General features: G+C 38.3%; 1 long non-coding RNA gene across 1 annotated transcript in view; it reads right to left on the bottom strand.

Moving 5' to 3' along the window:
• Positions 1–8060, bottom strand: part of LOC130924211 (uncharacterized) — a 28096-nt gene extending 20036 nt beyond the window's left edge. The window contains exon 1 of the long non-coding RNA XR_009064843.1: positions 7714–8060. This is a non-coding gene — a long non-coding RNA (uncharacterized LOC130924211). The remainder of the gene's footprint in view (positions 1–7713) is intronic.
• Positions 8061–24716: the final 16656 nt, after the last annotated feature.

Raw genomic sequence — 24716 nt, 5'->3', positions numbered from 1 at the left:
ACTTTATAGGAAAATATACAGTACACATACAATGCACATTGCCATGTTGTTTTGGGAAATATTAAAAGATAGTTCAAGCCACAACAGCCTTGTAAAAAATGTCAGTTTTCTAACTAACATATAAAGGGAAAATAGTGAATGAAAGTTTGAGGCAACCAGTTGAAAATGTCCCAAAATGGTATTAAAGTGGGTTGAGAATCCCAGTGAGGAGCCTCCCTCTTGATCCCAAATGGCGCCTCCACCCCTTTTGAGCTACTTTTATCTACCACAGCAGGTAGTTTGTCACACATGTGCTGTGAAATGCACCACATTTACGCCACTTCAAATATTCATTAAAGTCTCGCATTTGTGTTGTTGTGGGGCGAGAATTGTTATTTCTTTTGATGGAGAATGAACATATTTTTAATAAGTGTGGGGAAAGTTTGTTGAGCTAAATTGATTAATTTCGATTATTAGAAAAATGAGAATAGATTAATTCAATGTAATGTCCTGCGGTGTTTAATTACACATCAGGTGCAACACTGTCGCAACCATCGCAACTACTCCTCTTCACCAGAAGAGTGCAATTGCCTTAACTACACTTTAAAAAAAGTTTAATTTATAAATGAATGAATAAATTTTTATTTTTTTTTTTAGATTTTTTTTTAGACATGGTGATTGGCAATCTACAGAGACGTAAAGTAAATACGAGTTCTTAATTGGTACATATAACTTGTAATTTGAATGTATGGGCTTAACATTGTACATCTCAGCAATGTCTTACGGACTAGTTGGAATTATCGTTTTCTTTTTGACAGGCGGAATTTTCATTCAAGATTTCTTTGGTAAAATTGTGATGAATTAGCACATGCATGTTAAAAAAGGACTTAGGAATTACATTATTGAACTGACTATAAAGAGATCATGATATTCCACATTAAGAATACAGTATTATGAATTTGAATTCTGTATCTGAAAATGAACTTTTACAGAAGCGTGTTTTATGCATTAAAACGAAAAAAGGAGGTCGCGAAGTCTTTCAAAACATACGAATATATGGGAACTTTTGTCAGGCATGATTACAAACAAATCATCAGTGAACATTTTTTTATGCTGCTGTATTTAGACAAAAATGAGAAAATGGATCATGAATGAAGCTTATTGGCTCTACTTTTTCACAAGCCTAGTTTTTTTTAAGTTCTAAAACTAATGAGTCAATGTTAGCCAATACAGAATAAAAAGTTATTTTTATTTTTTAGAACCACCAACACTTCTTTACTAATAGTATAAAAGTTAACCAGTTAGTTTACCTCAACTTAACTTTCCCGGCCACATGCCTGCATGCAGCACCTTGGCAACATGTCAGCAACATGTCAGCAACATGCCCGTGGTGCTTTGTCTGTCAACGTCACTGTCAAAAGGGTGGCAGACGTGCGAAGGCTTGGGCCTTCGTTGTGAAAAGTAACAGTCCAAATAACCGCTGAGATACTACAGTGCCACCGAAATTCTAATAAAAGTTCTCCAAAGTGGAAAATAATACAACAGTTAACAGAAAATCAGTCATAATGTGCATTTAAGAGCTTATTTGACCTTTTTTTAAGAGCCATTCTGTTAATGTGTTAAGAGAACTTCATGAATCCACTTTTTTATGAGCCATTTTGTAAGTGTAATGAAATGGAGATAAGGAGGTGTGTGTGTGTGTTACCGGGGATGTTAGACTTGCGCTCTTGGCACGCCATTTCTTTTTCACTCCATTTGGTGACAGATTGGGTTGAGATAGCGTTCTAGCTTGGCAGTGGTGCTTGACTCGCGAGCGTTACAAAGTCAGGGTGAGGTTTCGCACTTCGCGTGTCGACCCAACGCGACCCTCCTTCTTGTCGTATGAGGCCCACTTTGGGAAATACTAACACCACACGGGAATGATCATTTTTCAGTGCCATTGACGACGATAGACGTCCAATGCATTTGAACTGGTAGGGTTGGCCGCAAATGATCGCCAGTACAAATAGATTGGATGTCCATCGCTGTCAATTAGTTAAAATGCAGTATGTATATATATATATAATATACATACATATGGCGGAAAACACAGACAAGACTGGACAAGAGGTTTCTGCTCTTGCACTCCGCTTTAAAAGAAACTGCTGTATTTTAAGCCAAAACAACTGTTGTGTTTAACAGAACAATATGACTATATGCTGCCATAGCAGATTCATGGCGTATTAAGCCCCCGAACTATTTTTAAGTTGCCCGTTTTACCCTGGAAACCCCCGCTTACAGAGTTTTTGTTTCACCCCAGCCATGAAAACAAGGTATGTAATGATATTTATTATTCAAAATGTCTTTCATTTTTAGCTTAGAATCATTAATTGATGTCTTATATTTTGTTTAAAAAAAAAAAAAAAACTTCTTTAAAAAATGATTCACTCGCATATTTTAAACTTACATAACATAACAAGTTTAACATATGGTAAACTTACTTACAAATTACGTCACAATGAAAAAAATGGGGTCTGTAAAAAAGTCACGGATATCTACCTCATAACTATCACTAAATTGTATTTTTTGTTACTGTTGCATTTTCCCCGATATGTTAGATGATAAATAACCAATCCAAACAAAGAAAAAAGGAATAAAAAACTTTAAAATGATAAATATATGAAAAAGAAAATCTCGACCATTCCTTGATGTCTGCGATTTCTGCTTTGCGACCCTTGCTATATTACCATGTTTCACCCATAAAATCCCCCCCCAAAATCCAGCTGTGGCCATTCACAGCTGCGTCTTGACACTTAGTGATACATGCGACATGGAGTTTTTGGATCGAAACAAGGTAAGTACGCCATAATATCCCGTTAAAGTCATGGCGTCTGTAATTCTGCTCTTGCGTGCTCTCACTTCCAGATAGGGTTTTTCCTGTTTAAAAAACTTTTTTTTTTTCTTTTAAAATGCCCTCCTGTTCAAAATTTTTCTTCCCCCAGAAAATTGAGATTTTAAGCTTTCCAAGGATGTATCACACATGCATATCGGACAATTTTGAAATTTGGCCAAACTGGGGGTCTCAGAGAGGAACTTCAAGTCACCTGAGTGTTTTCCGCCATATATATATATATATATATATATATATATATATATATATATATATATATATATATATATATATATATATGCTTTATCCTCTGCAAAGAATGACTATTAATACTGAAGATTTTTTTGATTACAGCAGAAAGTGTGGCACACGTTTTTTTTTTTTTTTTACATGCAATTTAATAATTACATTCCTGTATATTTTTTTTTCATTTTTTGGATGAAGTTTTATAATATCTATTTTGAAAGGGACTGGATGTTAATTACCATCACTGTCCCTGAAACATGCTCATTTACTGCCAGCCCTACCAGTTGAAATGGATTGGACATCTATTAGAATGAGCAATTAATAGCACAATTAGCTGCACTGCTTTAACATTAATTGAAAATTAAGCAAATAATGCTGCGAGTCGTCCCAGTTCAAATAGATTAGATGTCCATCAATGGCACTAAATTATATTATAAATTTTAATACATAACAGTAAAAGAGTGGTAATACTTAAAAAAAAAAAAAAAATCTAAATAAATGAGGAATAAAATAAGATTTATGGATATTGGTAAATTCATCAATACTATATTATTAAGGGCTATAATCCTTCATTAATCTAATATAATATTGTACATTAATACATTTAAAAAACATACGCTTATCCACATATACATTCAAACAACAACTAATGATAAAAATCACAGGAAACAAGAATCTAATGTCCATAAATCCGCCTCTCATTAGGTTAGGAAGTGAAAAAAAAAAGTTTAAAGCCTTCCCCTGAAATACATCTTTTACTTACATGAGGCATCATAGGATGTGCTTAATGTTTTTCTTGGTAGTACTCAATTAACCAAATCACACTAATCCCTGTTAACATGCTACTTAAACTGCACATAGTACCTAAACCTCAACTGTGCTTGTCTGTGGAAGTGGTGTTAAATCACAACTCAATTGGTCCTTCCACAAACTTCTTTTTGAGAGCACCTGCGGTCGGGACGCACGTGCATGCATGCGCGCCGGTCCTGTTGTCACCCAGGCAAATGCTGAGTGACGTGCAGCAGACAATCCAGGAGCGAGCGGCGTGATGTGATGCGTGACAGCAAGCGGGGCTCAGACAAGTGTTGTGATGTGTTCAACAACGTTGACTTGACAAACACATTTTCATGCTCAACATACAAAGCAAAGTCAATAAAGTGGAGGAGCCCACACTCACTCTCTTTTTAAACAAAGTCACAACAAAAGCTCTAATGAAGTATTAGCAGGGAGTGGATTGGATGTACAAATACTTTGAAATCACCTTGATGGAATTCAAGTGACAAATAGAGATGACCTAAATTGGAAGTATGTCCTAGAAAGCAGCCTGGAGAGCAAACGGCAGGCTTCATCAGGATAGGCCTGAAATACGAGAGGACTTTAATTTGACAGTGTGAAATTGGAGCACCTTTAGAGGACATCTTTGCTATTTTTCTTTTGTCAGAAGCTCACGCATCTCATGTGCATCTTTTCTTTCTTTCCTTTTAGTTTCTTTTCTTTTTAATGCCCCAAAGTATGGTGGAACGTTGGTGGGCTCATTAAGGCAAAATGTGAAATTTTTCAGGTGAGCCCATTACAATTTCGACCAGCTTGGAGCTAGTTTTATTCCAAACAGGATGTGCTCTTTTTTTAGCTTATTGTACGTTACCACCTATTAGGCGTGTAGTCTTTTATTTCTTTATTTCTTGATTTGACAACAAGCAGTTTGAAAGTTAAATCAAATAATTACAAACCCCCCAAATATTTTGACCGTCACACTGATTACTATTTCTTTTTTGATGTCATAGCTATAAACACAAATAAATATAGTGCATAGAGAAATAATGTGAAATAATGAAATAACTATGCGCAATGATTTTTCATAACAAAAATCGTACCCACATTTTGTGCGATGAAATTTGACAATAATACAAATCCTAATATTAATACTTTATGTTTATGATTGATTGGAATTTACATTTTCTACAGAGCGAAAGAAATTTGGACATAATGCTCATACAGCACTTTCGAAAAAATAATATTTGAATTGTGTAAAATGGTGGCCACTTACCTATATGTCGCAATTGAATTATGAAATAAAAAAAAAATTCTGCACTCTGCGTATTTTCTTTTATGACCATATTTAGTCAAAAGCGGTAATATTACAATAAAACCAACCGTGCGTGCAGCGTTATCTGCATCTTACAATATTATTCATTTTTTAATTTAGATTACATGAACTAACCGCAAATTAAAAAAAGAAATTTGTAATATAAAGAAGAAAACTATTAAAAAATGTGTCAATATAGATAAATGAAACTCTTTTGTTTATATCAAAATATAATTTAATATATATAGTGTGTAACAGTTTGTTGAAGATGCCATCTGTTTTCAAGTTGGCTTAACTTAATTGTTATTTTGTTAATTTTTTTTTTTTTTTTTGCAAAACTTGTATATCCAAAGCAAAAAAAATTCTTTAGCTCTCCATTTTGGACTGTTCTTTCATTTACTTCTTCAAGAGATTTTGCCACCAGAGATTTTGCCATCATTAGCAAATATGAAAAAGCAAGCATAAATACAAGCTGCAGTTGCTGATCAAAAACAAAAAGACAATTGCGAGTCAAATGAATCGTTTCGCTCGGACTCTTGTGTGTAACTCACTTTGCAACAATGAAAGTGCCATCTGTTTGACTGATGAGATATTCACGTATCAGCACTCTTTTTATGAGCACAGTTGTTTATAATACTGTGAATCATATGTGTGCAACAAATGAAGAAAAAAGTGCATTTAATTAAAAAAAAAAAAAAAAAAAAAAAAGACCGCAAAGCGAAAATGTACAAATTCATCTGGGGAGCATCAAATGAATAAAAGTGACATCTGTCTTTGTTTCTTTGCAACTTAAAATGAAGTATGAACCCCCTAAAAATCTATTTACCTCCAGCACACTTGAAATATGAGAAAAGTTAAAGTATCGCGAGGAAGAAAGTTGGCAGTTCTCCGCCTTTCCACGAGGCTTACAAAGAAAAACCAGCTCTCACATGATTACTCAAAGTTAACCTTACTCATGGGGAGGGAGGGGAAAAAAGGCGTTTGAAGACTTTCCTTGTGTCATACTACCAAGCGCTTTCAACTGCCACCACTCAAACAGACTTTCATATGAAGCTGTCACATCACAGTCATCTCTCAAACTCAAGATTCTGCCTCCAAATATTTATGTAATCACTCATTCTACTAGAGAAGTTTGTCTTATTTTATTTACGCCTGCTTTCCAAATTCAAAAATTAAACAAAAGTCCGCAGTCATGCGTTGAACATAAGTGAGATTATTTATTTATTTGACACAAACTTTTTCGGTGTAAGAGAGTGAGTTTGTATGCATTTTATTTTGCAAAGGGCGGGGCGCTTTGGTGTAAATCTTCAAAGACCATCAGCTCCATCTTCTTCCCTGTTTGCTTAGCAACAGCAGCCATTTTGTCTGCATTTGCATTGGTCCAAAATAGTGCACTATGATCCTGTCTAGATTTGAAATGCTGCGTTTTATTTTTCTATCTTCATTTTATGGACTTCTTTTATTTTTTCAGAAGCTCTTTAGTCTTAAAAAATATGTGTGGCTCTTTCTCTTGCTTATGGGTTTCTTTCCAAGACAGCTGAGATCAGTTGAATTCCAGTCGGCTGTGGGTCACCTTGTTTACCGGAGCGTGGCGTACGCGACTCTATCCGGTTCCTGACGACTCTGTGGAGAAGGCTCAATCCTCTCCGTCTCTTTGAGATGTGATAAATTCACTCCGGCACCATCAATTAGTTATAATTCCTCCAATTAGCTCCTTCCTTTTCCACATGGCCAGAATAATTTACTGGAAATCGATATATTTTTAATCGCTCTTGCTCAGCTGGCATGGGATGGCAAGAGCTTCCTTTTTCCCCACTCTGTCTGTAAAGTATCGTCTCACGTGACGTGACTGTGAGCAACATACGCCAGACTGACAGTGTGATTTGTTTCTGCAGTGTCTCACAAGCTGCCTGTCACTTCCTAGGTCTGACCATGACTACTGCTATGGCAAACCTTCTTAACAATTGCTGTGTCTAGGTCAGCTTTGCTTGGTCCAAAAGAAGATATTAGCAATATAAATGGACAAAATTGTAGATACGCACAATTCTAGTCAAAGATTGTGACATTCAGAATTTCAGTTCTTCTGATACCTTGAATGAAGCTTCAACAAGGCAAAATCATGTATATAATTTAAACTTGATTCAAAATGGTATTGAAAGTATCTCAAATTGATGAGTCACAATTTATTTCAAGATCACAATGACTGTGTCTATCTATCTATCTCCAACTGGAGTTACAGATATTCTTCCACAGAAGAGATCCAAAATAAATTGTAGCTATCTGTAAGGACAAACCTACTCAGGAATGACAAAAGTGACGTCATTTTTCAGAGGCGTTTCAACGTTGCAGCTATATGGAATTCAATTTGAATTAGTCCTTTCGACTGGTTGAAAAGATTTTTGAGTCTACGATGTAAATGCCAGATAGTCAGAGTTCAAGTTAAATGTCGGATGCAGTTGCCAAAAGGTACTTGGTGCCCCCCACCTTGCTCTCACACACATGCACATACGACTAAGTGAGCCCACTGACTCACCTCCAAACTTGAGGTACACATCCACAGAAGGCCCGAGCTTCGCCTGAAATGTCCGTGTTGTTGTCACACAAGGTTAAGATGGCAATGGTGGCAGATGGGAGTTGGAGGTCCACGGAACTATGCGCCTAAACGGAAAGGAGCCCAAGATTGTGCTCAGGTTGCGAGGTGGCCACAGGACTAAATCGTCAGAGAGGACCCGGCCTGGCTCAGGCTCTGGGGCGCCACGGGAGCGGGAGGCGGCCCCGCGGTTTGGATTTTGGGGAAGGATTATGGATTGAGACGTACAGCTGGGAGGCTAAAGTTACACTTTTCATTAGCACTACCGAGGGGGTCCTGCCTGCTTTTGGGAAGCTGGTCCCATTTGTGCGATACCCCCCACCCGCCCTTTCCCTCAGAATTGTCGTCATTCTACAGGCGCATTCTTCACCTGAGGATAATTGTTTTTGATATGGCCAAAACCGGAAGGGACGTGCTGTTATGCTTTTTTGTTTTTGTGCCAGGAATAAAAAAATATGTGGCAGGGGAAAGGTGGGGGGTATTGTGAAAAGTAGTCATTCACCAAAAAGAACCAGAGTGGAGAAAAAGAGAGAGTGAGGGAGGGAGAGAGAGAGAGAAAGCAGTATGCCCCCTTCTGGCTCTTTTCTTCTCTGGCTCTTTTCTTCTCCTCTTTCCCTGCCGTTTGGAGATGTGAAGAAATGTCTTTTGATCAGCTCTGACAGAGGCCGGGCCATGTGAAGAGGGTGGCTGGCGGGTGCTCTGCCAATCCGTGCGAGGCAAAAATGTCCCTAATAAGAGAGTAATAAGCTAACGAGTGGCGGGCGTCCGTCTGATCTGCGTTCTGGGAACGGGCTGTGCCAGGACACCCAGCGCCGTCTGACGTGTAGCAGCCTTTGGAGCGCTTTGCCAGGTCACTGGCTTTCACCTGCGTGGACGCTCCCATATGCTCTCTCACCGCTGGCGCGAAAAGCCTGCGCTAGATTTTAACAGCAATTGGAGCCTTCAGTTTCATTGTGTTGGTTACTGGGTGGATTAGTGATGTCACAGATTACTTGAAAAAGTAATTTAATTACTGATTACTGATTACTCCTCCCAAAAGTAATCTAGTTACTTTACTGATTACTTTATTATCAAAGTAACTAAGTTACTTTAAAAGTAATTTGTCAGTTACTTTTCCCAATTTTTCTCCCTTTGCTGCCTCAACAGAAAAATTTCATCGCATGTAATTGAATTTTTCAGATAAGACTTTATCTTCGAGTTAGCAGGGGTTTAATGGAGTTGATTTCAACCACCACTGACTTGCGCTAGCTCAGCCACTCCGGAGCCCTGAAACTAACAAATAACTGACAAACTGCACAGAATTTGTTCTAAACAACTCCAACGACGTATTAAACCCCCACTAACTCAAAGATTAAGCCTAATGTCAAAAATTCTGAATTCCCCCTTTAAAATAAAGACCGAGCCGTTAAAATGCTGTCTATAAAAGTTTTAAAGCAATAAGACATACAACAAAAACAAATGAAATGAACAAGAATCCTACAAAGTATTTCATAATGCATTCAGTATAGGCCAAAAGTTTGGAGACACCTCAAGGATGGACACTTTGAAGAATGTACAATATAAAACCTGTTTACAAGAACATAATTCCTCATGTTCATTCATAGTTTTAATATTTTCACTGAGAATTTACAATAGTAGTGAAAATATATAAAAAGCACAAATGATGATGTCCAAACTTTTGACTCGCTCGTTTGCCCCCCCCCACACACACACAACGTCACACTCCGCCTATGGTTACAAACTATAACTATAAAATGTACGTAAAGGCTGGTTACAAACTGTAAAAGTGCTGGCTGTCTCGTTACCTGTTGGCTTTGATTCGATTTTTGTCGCGTTGTGCTGTAATTCCAAGTGGTTCCTTGAATTAGATGTAGAGTTATTAGCGGTCGACTGCCCTTTTGAGCCAGTGCAAAATTTGCGACGCACGGAGATATTTTTTGTCATCTTTATTGGAGAGAAATGTGAAGTCATGGCTCTATGTCCAATAAACAAATGTGAGCCGTTTGTGGTTCTTCTCCTACGTCTTCCACTGTTAGCATCCTGAGAGGTAGCCAGTTGTTTGTTAGCCGCCAACAGCGCTCATAGCATGGTAAAACACGTGAGCCATTTTTTTTCCCCCCGATGAGAAAACGTGACATCCAACGGAGATACTTTTGTCATCTTTACTGGACAGAAATGTGAGGTAATGGCTGTATTTCCAGTGAGCAAAGGCATTTATTTGCGGTACATATCCTGCCTTTCACTGTTAGCCTCGCTGCCTCGTCAGAATGCTATGTTGTTGGCCGCCGTGGCAGACAGCGCTCAGCCTCAAACAGCACCGTAAAACACGTGACCCGTTTTTTTTCCCCCCGATGAGAAATGCTCTTCGTACATGACTACAGTATACTTCATTCTCAGTGTTGTTAATCTTACTGAAAAAAAATAATTAATTATAGTTACAAATTACTTCTCCCAAAAAGTAATTGCGTTAGTAACTCAATTACCTGAATGTAAGAGTAATTAGTTACTTGGCAAAGTAATTGGTGATAATTACTTTTTTTTTTTTCCTCCCAAAAAAAAAAAAAAAAAAAAAAAAAAAAAAAAAAAAAAAACATTGGCCACACTATGTGAAGTTTTTTGTGAAGGTTTTGGGTACAATTGGCCCGAGCCCAATTCTTTACCCTTATTTACCCTTTACCCTGAATCAGCTGTTAAAAGTTGTTAAAATTGCTCCCATTATTGCATTAGTTCCCTTCTCTCTACTTATGACATATGAAAGTTTTAAAACTGTTTCATCATTTAAAGATAGAATCAAGTCAAGATTTTGCCGATTTAGAAGTATTTTAGATAAAAAGTTACTTAGGTTCGCTAGGAAGGTTCTCTACAACAGAGCCGTCCTAAAAAGTACTGCTTTAAGATGGCGGCTGTCTACTAACTCATTTAGTGCCATGTCTGTCATTTTGCATCTAGTTATATCTATGTACAGTACATGTGATATCTATCATGTCTACCATATCTACCATAACATGCGCGCGTAGTTTGTACTAGCTATCGGCTACAACATGTATTATTGGAGCTACCTAGCATCGCGTTTGCTCGGCGTCACAACTTTCTTGCCTCCTCCATACTCCTGCTCTGTCGTATCGGTGAGTCCGTCTCCCTCAGACTTTTCGACCAATATAGTAACGCATAGTAACGCATGCCTTTCCGTCCTCAGTAACGGTAACGGCGATGCCAAGATGAGAAAAGTAATTAATTAGATTACCCACTACTGAAAAAAATAATGCCGTTAGTAACGCCGTTATATTGTAACGCCGTTATTAACAACACTGTTCATTCTACATACATTATGAGGACAAAAACAAAATAGTAACGCACGGGCACTAGGGAAACTAACTTTAATCGGATTACTGGCTTGGAAAAATTAACGCGTTAGATTACTCATTACTGAAGAAAGTAATCAGATTACAGTAACGCGTTACTGACAACACTGACCAGAGGTGGAAAAAGTTGACGTTCTGTATTTTAGTAGATTGACTGGTGAGAGTACAGTGAGCCCTCGCTACTTCAAACTTTGTGCCCTCAGTCCATCGTGGATTTGTTTTCAATTAATAAATAAATAAATGAATAAAGGTGAGCTGTCCCGAGCCTATCGCCTAGTCTCACTCTCCGTGCTATTTGTTGGTCGGGCAGTGCACTAGATTTGTTCATAAAAGTTAACGATGATTGACAGACGGTTAGGGTTTGATCTTGCCAGTGCCTCAAACTTCAAAGTGGCACACGTGTCAATCATCGTTTAACCTGTTAAACGGTTGCTGTCGCAACTCATTGTGTGTAAGTGAGCAGCTTGAGCGGATTTGAGTGGACTCACTCAATGAAGAATTTAATAAAGCCAAGCATTTTTGTACTCGTTTAAAAATAATTCAGTGGGACGGTAACATGTTTTAAACTTATCATAATTATTACATTTGAAGTCAATATTATATATATACACACTAGGGCTGTCAAACATTTAAAATTTTTAATCGAGTTAAATACAGCGCAAATTAATTAATCATAATTCAAACCATCTATAAAATATGCCATATTTATCTGTAAATTATTGTTGGAATGGAAAGATAAGACACAAGATGGATATATATATTCAACATGCGGCACATAAGGACTGTATTTGTTTATTATAACAATAAATCAACAAGATGGCATTAACATTATTAACATTCTGTTAAAGCGATCCATGGATAGAAAGACTTGTAGTTCTTAAAAGATAAATGTTAGTACAAGTTATAGAAATTTTATATTAAAACCCCTCTTAATGTTTTTGTTTTAATAAAATTTGTAAAATTTTCAATCAAAAAAATAAACTAGTAGCCCGCCATTGTTGATGTCAATAATTACTTACACAATGCTCATGGGTGCTGAAGCCTATAAAATCAGTCGCACCCAAGCGCCAGCAGAGGGCAGCAAAACTCCACAAAACACAATTACCAAGTGGGCATTTAACTGTACTGTCATTTAAATCTGTCTGAGCGGGGCAAGTGCGTTAATTGCGTCAAAAATTTTAACGTGATTAATTAAAATAATTACCGCCCGTTAACGCGATAATTTTGACAGCCCTAATATATACATAAGTTTTTGTTTTAAATTGGAAAAACAGTGAAAAAACGTGTCATATGTATCTCTTTCCAATGTTAAATCTGTATAAACACATTGAACACACGTACACACACACAAAAAATAACGGGGTGGCGCAACACGGTTTTTCACCTATCGTGGAGGGTTCTGGTCACCATTAACCGCGAAAAACGAAGGATCACTGTAGTATTTTATGGAGAAATTGACTCAAGTGGTAATAGTACTAACACGCTGCACTTAACTCATTGGCTGCCATTAACAGCGATGGACGTCCAATCCATTTGAAATGGGAGGGCTGATAGAGAATGAACGTTCATTCACTGCCACCCTCCCACTTCAAATGGATTGGATGTGTACGAGTTCTTTTTTATAACCTGTTCAGCTGCTTAGATGCGGAGAATGGGATATAATCAACATAAAGAACTAATCGCCGCGATCGACAATGACTATTGGGAAGATGGTAAATCAAGGGGACGGGGAAAAAAAACACCTTGTAATCATCACACATTCTGAAATGTCAAAATTGTTATTCGAAAATTCTGCGTCCTATGGTGTACTGGGGGCGGGATTCAATAAGGTTCGGCTTGTCCCGTCAGCCCTTTTCTTTTCGGGTTGAACTGAATGTAAACACAAAAGAATGCTATACGTTTGGATCTGTCACGCCTGAAAAGGAAATAAATAAAGAAAGAAATGTGAGTTTCCTTATAGACTGAAGTTTTAATATGCCACATGGGAGTTTGATATACACCATTGTGGTTGTCGTTTACTAGTGATAAACTCATTTAAATTCACAGTACAAAGACGCAAAGAGCCACATGATTGGCAGGGAAAGAGTTTGCCTAAAAAGGACTCTTGTAAGAAGTAGCGATTTACCTCAATCATTTACTGTCAGCCCCTTCCAGTCACTATGGATTGTACGTCTATTGCCGTCAGTAGCAGTCAAAAAATTAAGTAAAAGCAGTTGAAAACGGCGGGATGACTATTTTGTTGTAGATGCCACAAGGGTTACACTAGATTCAAGCTAGGTTAAGCTTTGTTTATGCTTGAAGTGTCTAAGAGGTCCGCGAGGTTACACACAGAAAAATGATGTCAATTCATCAAACGCGCTTCTCCGAATGTTTCAGATTTCCGCAACACGCTCTTACGGACGAGCTACTATTGGTGGAGGCGGGAGTGGAGGCTCTTATGTTACACTGTAGAGTTGTTCGTATGCCATGGATGTTTTTTGTTGCCCCCTAAAGCCTGGGAGAATACTGGCAACTGCGGGGGCAAGCCGCACAGAGCTGCAACAAGTATAAATTCTGCAAAACGCGGCTTGTATCCGCGCGTGGAACACTCAACGTGTTAAGCATAAACCAAGTATTAGTGTGTTTTAAAAGGTTATTCAATTGAGGGCAATGAAAAAATTATCAAAACAATGATAGTGGAAAAATAAAAATAATAATAATCTTGTAAAAACTCACCAATCACCTTCCTCCATACTCCTGTCTTGCCCACGTATTGCTATCTTGTTACTTTGTGTGTACTGTACAGTGGTATGAAAAAGTATCTGAACCTTATGGAATTTCTCATATTTCTGCATAGAATCACAATCAAATGTGATCTGATCTTTGTCAAAATCACACAGATGTAAAAACAGTGTCTGCTTTAACTAAAACCACCCAATTTATAGGTTTATATATTTAATGAGGATATCATGCAAACACATCACAGGCGGAGGGAAGTAAGTAAGTGAACCCTCCTGCCTAAAGAGATTTAAAGAGCAATTGAAACCAATTCATGGGGGAAAAAAAAAAAAAAAATTAAGACAGGTGTGTGCCCAATCGCTGATGAGTGGTTTAAAGCTGCCCTGCCCAATATAAAACACACACCTGGTAAGAATTGTCTTGATGAGAAGACTTGTCTGATGTGCATCATGGCTCGGTCAAAAGAGCCGTCTGAAGACCTGCGGTCAAGAATTGTTGATTTGTATAAAGCTGGGAAAACATACAAAACCATTGCTAAAAGGCTGGATGTTCATCAATTGACAGTCAGAGAAGTGAAGTGACTACAAATGGAGAGAGTTTGGCACTGTTGCTTCTCTCCCAAATAGTGGCCGTCCACCAAAGATGACGCCAAGAGTTCAGCGCAAAATACTCAGAGAGGTAAAAAAAAGAACCCTAGAGTGTGTGCTAAAGACTTAAAGAAATCCCTGGCACAGTCCAATATCTCTGTGCACACATAAGCTATATGTAAAACTATGGCCAGAAATGGTGTTCATGGGAGGACTCCACCAAGGAAGCCACTGCTGTCTAAAAAAAACATTGTTGCTCGTTTAAACGCACATGGACACTCCACAGACGTTTTGACAAAATATTTTGAATTGTTTGGGAGTAACACACAATGTCATGTGTGGAAGAAAAATGGGACAGCTCACCAAAATCAACACCTCATCCCCACCGTGAAGCATGGTGGAGGGAGCATCATGATTTGGGGCTGTTTTGCTCTGCCTCAGGGTCTGGACAACTTGCAATAATTAATGGAAGAATGAATTCAAAAGTTTATCAGGATGTTTTGCAGGAAAACCTGAGGCTGTCTGTCAGACAGTTGAAGCTAAAAGAGGATGGCTGCTGCAGCAAGACTATGATCCATAACACAGAAGTAAATCAACGTCAGAATGGTTTCAGAAGAACAAAATACACGTTATGGAGTGGCTAAGTCAAAATCCAGACTTGAACCCCATTGAAACGCTGTGGCATGACCTAAAGACAGCGATTCATGCCAGACATCCCAGGAATCTGACTGAACTACAACAGTTTTGTAAAAAAGAATGCACTACTAAACTACAGCAGTTTTGTCGAGAAGAATGGGCCAAGATTAGTCCTGATCGATGTGCCGGATTGATCTGCAGCTATAGGAAGCATCTGGTTGAAATTATTGCTGCCAAGGGGGCGGGGGGCAAAATATTAAATGCGATGGTTCACTCACTTATTTTCCCTCTTCTGTCATTGTTTGCGTACTATCCTCATTAAAATATAAAAACCTATAAATGTTCGGGTGGTTTTAGTTAAAGCAGACAGTTTTTTCATCTGTGTGATTTTGACAAAGATCAGATCACATTTGATAGTGATTTTATGCAGAACTGTGAGAAATTCCAAAAGGTTCAGATACATTTTCATATCACTGTATATTAGTTCCCATTTCTTTTCCCTCATTGTCAGCTTGTTGTTCATGTCATGTAGACTGCCATATTTACCTAGTTCCATGGCTTACTGTGTTTCCTTGCTTTAGTAGGTTTTCTTCTAATGCTTTTGCTTTACATTTTAGTCTCTTTATTATCTTGCATTTTCTGAGAATAAAGCATAGTTGAGTTTGCACCTGCTCCCCTGCCTTGCCTCTTTGGCTCCCTGCATTTGGGTCCACCCTGCTTCCCTCCCCATTCTTTTGCCGGTCAACATGACAACTTTAATGTTTTCCATGCTCACAATGAAGCTATTGCTTTGTTATATTGACGGTTTCGAAAATATACAGTGAAGTGCAAAAGTCTCTACTGGCTTTGTTGTTTTAATGATTATTTTCACAGCAGTCATTCTGAAGGGATGAAACAAGAAATATTGTAGTCAGTCGACACATACAGGCGTTAACATTGGCTGGGCTTTCATGCCATTAACGTTCAATTCCGTCTGCTATTGCCAGACCTTTGAAGCAGGTTTTCTGATGAAAATACTGTATATGGTCATTATAGCTTTGCTATTGTGATCTCCGACTTCTGGCATGACAACTAAGTACATTTTTAGGTACAAATGCAGACCTGCCTAAAGGGAAATGTTACAGAAATGTTGCCTCTATAAATAATATGTTAATCTATAAATATAAATATATATTATTTAAATAGTAAGATTTTTTAAGTGATACAAAAGTAAATTATTATAAAAAAATCTAATTAATTAAACAAAAAATCAAAACTTTCAAAAATAAATTTAAAAAAATGTAATAATTGGAAAAAAAACCTAAATAAAAATAAAGGCATGTTCATTTTTGACTGAGGTCGTCATCAGACAGTATTTGTTTTATTGTGACTACCGTATTTTTCGGACTATAAGTCGCAGGTTTTTTTTCATAGTTTGGCTGGGGGTGCAACTTATACTCAGGAGCCACTTATGTGTGAAATTATTAACATATTTTTATATCATTTCACATGTTATTTTGGTGTTTTGGAGTGACACTGATGGTTTGCTAAACTTGTTAGCATGTTCTTTATGCTATAGTTATCTGAATAACTCTTAATAGCTATGTTACGTTAACATGCCGGCCACGTTTGCATTTTGTTGTTCATGCATCATGTGACATTATCATACTGTACATTTATTCAGCATGTTGTTCTATATTGTATTTTTATTTTAAATTGCCTGTCAAGATGAAATATCTGTTCTATGTGCTGGAGTTTATTAAGTAAATTTCCCCCAAAAATGCGACTTATACGCCAGTGTGACTTCTGTTTTCTTCCTCTTCATTTGGCATTTTATTGCTGGTGTGATTTATACTCAGGTGCGACATATTGTCCGAAAAATACGGTACTTAATGTCTTAGCTGTTTCGAAGATTTTAAAATAATTACAAAGGTAATCAAACAATTAAAGTACCCTTTCAACAAGACAGGAGTGATGTGTGCTGTATCTTAATACATGAATTTTCTAACAGTGTTACCTAGACTTACTAGCCAAACCTCTGCCAGTAACTCTAGCCACTTGTTTAAAAATCCTCTGTGCCCAAAGAAATGAATGGAATTTGTGTTAATCTGTTATCTTGAAGTGAAGCTTTCTTAGGTGAAAATTCATTCATAAATGATTTTGACAATGCAAGAACCTTCTTGTTTTGGCGGAGCTGCTGACAAGTATGACCAAAAAGTAAGTTCTTGAAATGTTATCCAAAAAAAAAAAAAAAAAAAAAAAAGAATAAAATAAAATAGAATAGCCTTTATTTGTCATTGCCTTGACAACAAAATTGGTTGTGTAACTCCAAAAAGTACAGAAGAGCCAAAAGCCGCTGCACCTGTGTGCACCGCAATAATTTCTTAGTGTCCGAATATTTGAAATATCTTAAAATTTGACTGCCAAAGTGAAGAAACATTGCATGTATGTGAGTTTGTGACATGAAGTCTTCTGTCTAAGTGAAAGCAAAACTTTTGTGTTGGATCTCATTAGACTGGTGTACCTAATATTCTGTCCAGTGTTGGAAAAAGAGAAAGCATCTGTTCGGTTTTGGACACTGCCAGGCAAATTGGTCTCACACGTCTTGCACAACATCAACTTGGTGTTTTTCCACTGGCGCACACACACGTGCACACCCCAACACACACATACTGATCTCATTGTGTGTTTCAAATGGTCACATATCAAAGGCTGGTGTCCCTGCAGGGTGGATTCATTGGTGAAGCCCAACAAGAAGATAGTTACCGCTCACAGCTTCTTCTCATGACGGCACCCAAATAAACACATCACCTCCCGGAAGGTGCGGGATGACACAACCGTTGACTGCCGTTCTTTACGTCCACAGGTGTTGCACTATGAAGCGGGGGTCTTAACGCAGGCCTGGTTCTGGATGTGCGAGGGCCCGGCTGATTCAGACTTAAATAGTGTGTTTACTCAAGTCCGGGCTCAGTCGGCGCTGGTAATTACGGTGCGGGAGAAGCCGATTAGGCAGCCCCGGCAAGGGTGGGGGGGGGGCATGCCCAGCAGGGAGGGGAGTCCTGCCATGGCAGGGACCAATCAAGTGTGAAGTCTGAACGAAAAGCCCGGACCATCGGTTGAGTGGGAAAAGGTTTGGCGGCCGGTTCAGAGTGCCGCAACTTTCACGGATTAGTAGAGACACTATTCTGAAGACTGAAAGGGTGCACACAGCACGAAGGCAGCATCAATGCACGCGTGCGCGCGCACTAACACGCGCACACCGGGCCGGCCGGCCCGCTCTCCACGCACACAAAACCCTGCAACAGCTGGGAGGAGCCCTTGCCATGTTACCATAGTGACAGAATATTTCACATTTGAACCCATATAGATTTATTTGTGGATAAAACTTACTACGACTAAAAAGTGTCAAACACACAAACAGATTCAAGCAGACAACGACACCATTAAATATATTCTTTATCCTCCGCCAAAATTACCTACGTTACTGCAGACGAATCACCTTGTTGTAAAACTTCTCTGCTTTGGATTTACATATATTATACTGCCATCTGGTGGACAAGCTACACATCTTTGGAGCAGAACAATGCCCATTGACAACATAATTCACAAACCGCTTAATCTTAAAACTAAAATGGCTAAAATTAGTCTTCGTATGGAAGCAGTTTGGAAAATTCATTTGGTAAACAATTTCAATGATTTTAGTAAAACCGTTATCGAATCCTTCATAGTCTATTACCAATTAATGTGGATGGATAATAATTGTGGTGTGGCCCAGACTTCCTGGGGCCTACTGGCAGAAGTGAAGTTGCACACAGTGAAGGGAAATCAACACTTTCCACTCAAGCGTTTTGCCCAATTGAAGAGTTTTCACTGCTCAGCGCCGTCGGCAGTGCCAAATGCTTTGAAGAATTCGGCTGTATGCTGACCCTGTTATTCTTTTTTAATGACGTGGGTGTTAACGAAATTTGGGGAATTGGATAATAGCCTGGATATTTGTTTTTAATAATAATGAGTTAGATGCATTTGGAAATTATACAAGCATGACAGAGCTGCTCATGGATTCATTTTTGGTTTAAACTTTATATGAATGCTTCTGACTACAGTGTCATTCGGTCTTAATCATGACATGAAAACTGTCATGAATATAAGCAGATGTCATTCAGTAAATTTAGTCACTTTTGATGCAAAGTTGATGTTTCAAATTTGTTTGGGTTAGAGCAGGGGTCGGGAACCTTTTTGGCTGAGACAGCCATGAACACCATATTTTTTAAAATATAATTCTGTGAGAGCCATACAATATGTTTAAAACTAAAAATACAAGTAATGTGTGCATTTTATGCAATTTCAACACTTTTAAAGTACAAGGGTTTGGATTAGTCTCTGAATTCTTTTTAATAACATTGTTGGTGTTGGTAAATAGTGTTACACTTATATAGCGCTTTTCCACCTTTCAAGGCACTCAACGCGCTTTACATTATCTCACCATCCACCTACTGGTGACGCAGCACCAGGAGCAACGTGGGGTTCAGTATTTTGCTCAAGGACACTTAGGCGTGTTCATCAGGGCGGAGAATTGAACCCACAACCTCTGGGTTTGGGGGACAACTACTCTACCACTGAGCCACGCCACCCCTTCACTGTTATGCTGTTGCTAATCAATGATGAGTATTTCTTGCCATTAATGCGACTTCTGGTGCTGCATGGTTTTGCTAATGGCTTTGTAGTCTGGTTGATACTTGGTGGGGTGAAGCTTCAACCAGGCGTTGAGAAACTAAGGATGCATCTCTTTTCATGTTCACGAAGCGCCACGAATCCTGTTTTTCCCCAACAACGCACGGAGCACCATCAGTGCACACCGAAACAAGTTTATCCATCGGTAGATTTTTTTTTTCTTGAGTGAACTCAGTGAAGGACTTGAATAAATCATCCCCTCTTGTTGTCCCTTTCATAGTCAAAACCTTGCAATCACGCTGAACTGGGACAAATTGCTTGTGTTTGTTGACTCATCCAAAGCGAGAGAAAAAAAATTGTGCCGCCTTTATGTCCTTCACTTGCGTTGCCTCAATTTGATTTGACATCATGACGGTCTTCATCCAGAAAGTCGTCAAAAACTCCCTACAAAGGCAAATTCCTCTGTCAGTTCCTGCTGAAAAGTATGATACTCCTCGACTTTGTTTCTTTTTCCCATCTTCTCAAAAGGGTTTCTAAAATTAGCTGACAAACACGGAAAACCAAAAATAAAGACGAGTGAAGTTTACTTCTTGCACATGCGCACATCAGCCGCTATTTTCAACAGCAAAATACGGTGACCCCACTTGAAGAGTGTCTCTGCCTTATCTGTGTTGCCAACGTGATTGATAGATAAATGAAAATATAGAAAGGCACAACGACATGTATGCTTGCCACTTTCCCACTAAAATTACTGCAAACCAGCTTACTAGTCGCCAGTTGTAGTATACGGACCCATAATCACCCTCGGCTCACACAGCTAATGGCATGGGACTTGGAGGGGATCTAACGTAGCACATCTAGGTTGCTATTTGATGATATATAGTGTGAATTGCACGAGTGTTGTCAGAGCATTAAAAAAGTTAACATTTGGCGCAAAAGTCACGTCTGCTCATTACTGCACAACACCAGCATATGACTAGTGACCGTTGTAGTTTCGTGCAAAGGAGTATCACGAAACTTAAAAAAATAAAATAAAATAAAAATTTGTCTGCGAGCCAGATGCAGCTGTCAAAAGAGCCAGATCTGGTGTCGTGTTATAACTGTCATACGAAGCATTCAAATTGAATATCACCAGTTTTTTTTTCTAGAAGTGAATTGCTTTTAAACTGACTAAATCTGTCAGTACTTCAGCATTACCTCCACCAAGGATGTGTGTTTTTCTCTCCAAAAGCAACTTGATGATTATTTTTTAATTAAAAAATCCTACAGATATGTGACAATTAAAAAAAAAAATCATAAAACAATGTATTTCCTCAGCAGCAATAATAATGTTATCATAAGTCAATGATGCAAAAAAAAAAAAAAAAAAAAAAAGTTTTTGAAATTAATTTGACTTGATCCTTTATAAGGCAAGTGACTATATTTGGTATTTAAAAAATGCAAATTTTAATAATACCTATGATATATTTTTTAAAATATTAATTACTATTGTATTTTTAATATTTTTGTTATATTTACAAAGAAAATCATAACTCGATCAAATTTTAATAAAAACAAAATGAATAAAATTAAAATGAATAAAAACAGAAATAAACTGTGCAACTATAAGTTCTATAATATGGCCCTCAGTAACCCTGTGAAGTTGATTTTTTTGGTCATTTCATAGTATTTCAAGAAGTCCCCTTTAAGAAATTAGAATTGACATTGCACTGTTTTTTTTAAAAATGTCCCTTCAGACCTAAATGTGCAGCTCAAGGACATGAAGTGTCTCTAAACCAATAAATACACTGAATTTAGTTGCTATTGCCACTTCTGGGAGGTGATTGGATGAAACTTTACCCACCGAAATCAAATCATGAGGTTTGGCATGCCCTATTTGCTATTTTTGGCTCGTTGAAAATGGCTGACCAAACACAACTTAAAAAAGGATAATGTAAAGTTCTCATTTCTAATTAAAAAGTACATCAACATAAATATAAAAAAATAACCATGAAACATCCCCGACCAAAACATTGCACTTAAAATCAGGGCAGATTTTTTTTGCCCAGCAGAAAAAATATGGGTCTGAACTGGTTCATTTATGTTGAAAAATGCCTAGATTGTTCTTATTCAGGTTATCTTAGTTGACCATTTTTGTCAATATGTTTCAATTTTAAGGGTTAGCCAGCCTGCCCAGCCAAAAATGGATATAACGTATATCGCCCTCAATGGCAGGCAATGAGTTAATGTCTTTTTTTTTGTGCCTTTTTTTGTGCACGAACACGCATGCTAGTGTGATATAGTTAAAATAAGGAAGCATGCCATTGCTTCGTCGCTTGCTTTTCGTAACATCATCCTGTAGTGTTTTTTCTTCAACACACACGCACACTTCCTGTCTCTCTTCGTGCGTCGCTCATCCCTCTCTGACTTTGAAGTCGCGCACTTCTTCCATTTTGGTGTCTCCGGGTTGCTTTGATTCTCTAACATTCTGTGAATAGTTTCCTCTCATGCCTCGCATCCTTCCTCCTATCCTCTCTATAAATTACAACTTGTCATGTGTCATTTTATTTTTGCTGCGTTTACAGCCATTTTGGGCCTCCTCTATACCTCCCTCTTTCCTTGCTCACTCTGTCGTCTTCATACATTTAATTGGACCAACAATGTTGCTCAGCAGCCTCACACATGCTCGCAGTCTGCATGTGTGTGTTCAGCGGAAACTATTAAAACATTATTTTTTTGCAAGGTTTATGTGTGTAATTTGTGTGTGGCTACATCCCACTGAGCTACCACCAACTAGGAGAACAGGCAAAGATTGTGTTGTGGCTTGTGTTAAGATGACAGGAGAGAAAGAGAGACGGAGAAAGGAAAGGGGGGAGACAGAGTAAAGAAAGCAGTCTTTATAGGAAATCTGCACTAAGTGTTTCTAAAGAGCTGCTGTTTTCCCTCCCTTGCGCAAACTGCTTAATTTATTGCATGTCTGCTGAAGGCAACAGCCCTTTACAACCCCACAATAATTTCCCATATGTTCCACATATCACTGCAGAGACAGGCCGGTTGGGAGAGAGAGGGGAGGAAAAAAAAAATGACTGAGGCAGCAAGAAGACCATTTACTCACACACACACGCACACTGTATATGCCTTCAGCTTCGGCCAGTGGCGTCCCACGACTGTACCAGTATCCCTATGTGTTAGTCCCCACGCGCCTAAGCACCCGTGGGTGGGCCAGGAAATATGAAACATGTGAAACTGTGTTGTTTACTTTCATCATTAAGGGACCATCCTTGATAATAGAAAGCTTCACAACCTTGGGGATGTGCAGCAGGGAGAAAGTAGAAAAAGAGGAACATGTCTTAGCTTGGGTAAAAACAGCAAACAAAAACTTGTTAGGGTTTAAAATAAGGAAGCTATTTATCCTCAAATCATAGACATCATAATTATATTGACGGGTCACATCCGTTAGACACAGTGCCACGCGTTCAAGTACGGCGCCTTCCTCACATCCAGCATCAAGAAGAGTTATTCTCAATCACAAGCACGCAGCGATCTAACGCCGGATTTAGGTTGAAAAAGTACGAAAGCTGTACCGCATACAAACCGGAAGGATTGTCTCAGGAGTGTTCGAGGTTTGTATGCATGTATTTTGAAACGTTGTGAAAAAAATCTATTGGAGAAATCAGTCGCTACGGCATTGGCGTCATAGTTCGCAATATTTACCTAAATTAAATGCTAACTGCTCAGCGTTTTTGGTTTTAACCAATAATCAACTTTTTTACGCCCATATCTATAAAGAATTCAGGGATTTAAGCATTAATCACAAGAAATTTCAACAGAAAAGCTCTTTCTTTTCATATGGTGGCCGCTACATTTGCTTACTGAGTAGCATCATGGTTTGCAATATTTACGTAAAATAAATGCTAACTGCACGGGTTTTTTTTGTTTTGTTTCATCCAAGAATCGAGACTGTTTTAAGTCCATATCTGTAAAGAATTCAGGGATTAAAGCATTTATACTCAAGACTTTCAACGGAAGAGGCTCTTTGTTTTCATATGGCGTCCGCTACATTTGCTTACTGACTAGCATCATGGTTTGCAATATTTATGTAAAATAAATGCTAACTGCACATTTATTTTGCTTTTAACCAAGAATTGAGACTGTTTATTACTGCTTATTTAAAAAGAGTTAAGGGATTTAAGCATTTATTCACAAGAATTTTTAACAGAAAAAGCTCTTTGTCTGTGATTCTACTCAGTCAGCTTTGACGGCCACGCCAACAATGCAGGCCCCCTATTAATCGGCCCCGTGCCGCGTCAATAATCTAATTAATTACTTTTCTCATCTTGGCAACGCCGTTACCGTTACTGAGGCGGGAAAGACGTGCGTTACTATGCGTTACGATGTTGGTTGACTGATGCGAGAAAAGTCTGAAAAAGACGGACTCACGGAGATGAGAGAGCAGAGCACGAGTGGGGAGGAGGCAAGAGAGTGTGACGCTGTTGCAATCGCGATGCTACTATGCTAGTTGGCGCCAATAATACCTGACTGTAGCCGATAGCCTACAAACTACGCCCACATGATGCTTCGGTAGATATCACATATATAAAGAAATAGATGCAAACGACAGACACCGCGGGATTAGCAACATGTATAATAAAGAACTAGATGCTTTAGTAAACAGCCGCCATCTTAAAGCAGTAGACTTCTCTGGAAGGCTCTGTTATAGAGAACCTTCCTAGCGAACCTAAGTAACGTTTTATCTAAAATGCTCCTAAAATCAGCAAAACTTAAATCTATCTTTAAATGATGAAACAGTTTTAAAACTTACACATGTCGAAAATAGAAATAAGGGAACCAATGCAATAACGGGAGTTTTTCTTAACAACTTTAACTTGTGATTCACAACATTAAATGGCTTCCACACATAGCAAAGGTTACTATCTAGTTATCGCAATATCCGCAATACCCCTGTGTCTAGTTAAGTTAAGTTTAGGGTAAAGAATTGGGCTAAGGCCAATTG

The sequence above is a fragment of the Corythoichthys intestinalis genome, chromosome 11 (genome assembly GCF_030265065.1).
Source record: "Corythoichthys intestinalis isolate RoL2023-P3 chromosome 11, ASM3026506v1, whole genome shotgun sequence".
Taxonomy (NCBI): Eukaryota; Metazoa; Chordata; class Actinopteri; order Syngnathiformes; family Syngnathidae; genus Corythoichthys; species Corythoichthys intestinalis.
The sequence above is the reverse complement of the archived record's forward strand: the minus strand, read 5'-3'. Positions and strand labels throughout refer to the sequence as shown.